This window comes from Ziziphus jujuba, chromosome 6 (assembly GCF_031755915.1).
Source record: "Ziziphus jujuba cultivar Dongzao chromosome 6, ASM3175591v1".
Classification (NCBI taxonomy): Eukaryota; Viridiplantae; Streptophyta; class Magnoliopsida; order Rosales; family Rhamnaceae; genus Ziziphus; species Ziziphus jujuba.
The window spans coordinates 5,171,247-5,175,129 of NC_083384.1; positions in this window are offsets into that span (position 1 = coordinate 5,171,247).

Genomic DNA, 3,883 nt, shown 5'->3' on the forward strand with positions numbered 1-3,883 from the left:
GTATTTAGCGGACTTAAAAGTTCCATATGGTCATTCTTCAAACTTTAGGAATCTTGTTTCTATGGAGGACTTAAAGATGGTAGGATTGAAATCTCATGATTGTCATACATTGATGCAACAACTCTTGCCTCTTGCAATTCGTGCAATCCTTCCTAAACATGTGAGACATCCAGTTGCAAGACTTTGTTTTTTCTTCAATGCAATTTGCAAGAAATCTATCATTGTTGCTGAATTGGACAAAATTCAAAATGATCTTGTTACAACTTTGTGCCTTCTAGAGAAATTCTTTCCACCATCTTTTTTTGATATATGGTTCATCTAACCGTACATTTGGCTCGAGAGGTCAAATTGTGTGGACCAATACATTTCAGGTGGATGTACCCATTTGAGCGATACATGAAAGTATTGAAAGGTTATGTTCGAAATAAACATCAGCCAGAAGGTTGTATTGCCGAGAGTTATATATGTGAAGAAGTAATTGAGTTTTATAGTAAATTTCAAAAGGGGTTAGATGCAGTTGGAAACCCCATTGGTAGGTATCAAAAGTTAAATGATAAGGATGATGTTGGTGCCCCCATTAAAGGTGGAAAAAATCAATCAATTGATCAAGAAGGTTGGGAGCAAGTGCATAGATGTGTACTTTCAAATGTACCAGAAGTGGAACCGTATGTCAGGTGCGTATAATATATATATATATATATATCAACATGTATAATTTAGTTGATATTTTGAATATATTAATATGCATAAATAAGTTGATATTTTGGATATTTTTATTAATTACAAAAACTTTTATTTGTTTTAGTATTCATTTTGATGTCTTGAAGTCAAGCAAAAAAAAATCGAGGAAAAAAAGCAAAATGGTTTCAAGACGAACACAAACGTACATTTATGTACTGGTTACGTGATAAGGTATGGGAAAGTTAAATATTCAATATAATATCATTGTTTTAGCTTTAACTTTTCATATTTTTTTCAATTCACTAGATTGAACAGGAGCAAAGTCAACCTAATCACACAATTTTTGAAACATTAAGATGGATAGCCCATGGTCCGTAATGGGTGGTAATGAAACATGAAGGATATGTCATTAAAGGGATTCGATTCAACACTTTAGATATGGATAATAAACAGGTCATCCAGAATAGTGGTGTTAAAGTTATTGCTAAAAGTGAGCATTTTGCTAGTGCTAAGGATAATAACCCAATTTTAGCTAAGATGGCATACTATGGGATCATAAGAGAAATTTGGGATGTCGATTACACTATGTTTCGAATTCCAATGTTCGAGTGTGATTGGATTGATAGCAGTGGTGTGAAAGTTGATGAGATGGGGTTTACATGTGTTAACTTTAATAAAATTGGATATAAATCTGACGCGTTCATCATGGCTTCACAAGTTCAACAAACATTTTATGTTGAAGATCAACTTGATTCGAGATGGTTTGTTGTTCTAACTCCACCACGACATTGTACTTTTGTTGAAGAAGAATTTGTTGAAGAAGATGTTCTTGGCGATACTACGATGGCTTACAATCCATTTGCCATACAATTGCCAAGTGTTGATGAAAATGATAATGAGGATGAATGTGAGAGTGGCTATGTTCGTAATAACTGTGAGCGGATATGAATAAACAATATCTTCTAAATAATTTGGTACGTATATTTATTAACTTATATTTTAAGTAATATTTATGACATTTATAATTCATTAAATTATTTTTTGATCATCTTCCTTATGTGTTTTCCGTTTTAAATTAGGAGAAATGTGCCTCTCCAAATCTTAAGAAGGTAATATTCTTTAAATTTTCATCTATACTAAATTACAAATTTAATAATGATTAATATTTTATTAATTTATTTTGTATAAGTGTTAATAACTTTTTAAACTTTTCCATATGCAGAATGAGAGTGTAATATCATCAACAAGAGGACGTCAACTTTCATCTCAATGAGTATGCATTCAGGGAAGTTTAATTAATATTTAATTTGTTATGAAAAAATACAATAGTTTACAAATTATGTAAAAATATGTCAATGAGATAATATTTAATTTATTTATTAATTAATTTGTTATGAAAAATATTTATTTTAAATTTTTATATTCTAATTATTTTGGCTAGTTTTAGTTTTTTGTATTTTAATTATTTTTATATTTTTACTATTTTAATCACTTTTCAAAAAATTGAAAAAAAGTAAAATTAAAAAGAAAAAAGAAAGAAGGGGCGACTAATAAACAAACAACCACGTCGCCTAACATACCTGGAGAAAGTTGCTAATATCAATTTTAGCGACTTTATCTAAAGACTCGCTCAACAATGCATCGCTAAAAGAGGAATGAGTCACTAAATAGGCGACCCTAATAATGAGTCGCTAAATACTTGACTATTAGCAACTAAAACATTCAGCGACCAAACACAAAAACGCGCTAATATTTTTTTAGCGACATTGTATAAAAGGGTCGCTAAATAATGCGTTGCTATAAGATGATCGATACAATGAGTCGCTAAAAGACATTATGTGTTGCTAAAATGAGTTGTGCGTCGCTAAAAACTCTAATATAGGCTACTATCATTCTATGTCGCTAAATATCAATATCAATCACTAAAAACTTAAATATAGGCGACTTTTAACTGGGTCGCTAAAACGATATATGCGTTGTTAAAAACTGAATATAAGCGACACTAAAAATGAGTTGCTAAAATGATTTTGAGTCGCTAAAAAGTCAAATATAGGAGACTCTTATGATGCGTCGCTAAAAGGTACTATGAGTAGCTAAAACGTGAATATAGGCAACTCTTAAGATAAGTCGCTAAAATGTGTTTTGAGTCGCTAAAACTTAAATACGGGCAACTCTTTTACTGCGTCGCTAAAAGTGGGCATGTGTCACTAAAAACACGAATAAAGGCGACTCTGAAAATGAGTCGCTAGTTTTTTTATGGATTTAGCGATAGGACATTTGGCGACTCTCTGTGATATGTCGTTAAAAATTTTGTGCGACGCATTTATTACGTCATTTATCAACGCGATTCTAGTAGTGAATGGACAGTAGGACCTTAATTTTACATAGTAGAAAAAATGGCATAAGCTTTAAATCTTATGCACAAATTGATATTTTACATCAATATCAAGCTAATATTACAAAGTAACAGCAGGTCAACATTAATTTGTATCCCAACAGTTAAGCCGTGACATAAACATAAACATATATAAATGCAAATCCATGTAATATAAGAAAACACCACCACTAACTTTTCTTACCTTATTATACCACTGTAAATAAAGAAACAAAAAGCCATTCAATCTTTTTGGAAATTGATTATAGCTTACCAAAAAATAAATCTATTAAATAACATGGCAACCACTGTAACATTAGCATAATGGTTTCCAAATTAACAAAATCTAAATACGTAAATTAGTTATTGCAATATATACATTCATAAATTAATACTTGTCATATCACTTATGTAACACCCTGTCCCGAAATACATCGGAAATTTCTCAAGTTGATCGAAGTCGACCGGGTTTGACTGTCATTGACCGAGGATGGTCAAATATTGACTTTTTGACCCGGATGAAATTCTAAGTTGACTAAGGCACCGTTACATAGTACACATTGACATGAGTTTGTAGACTAGTAGCATGTCAAAATCGGAGCTACCATTTGAAAGTTATGATAAAAACAAATAGAGGTCTGAATTGTCCAAGGCTACCCGAGTTGACTTTTTATTCTTGTGAAATTGAGTTTTGACTCATGCATGGTTGTTAAGTACTCATCGATATAATTTTATAGACTAGCGACACGCCTAATTTGGACATTCCGTTGAAAAATTATGGATCTGCAAAGTTTTCCGAATTTCATATTATTTTATTATTATTTTTAA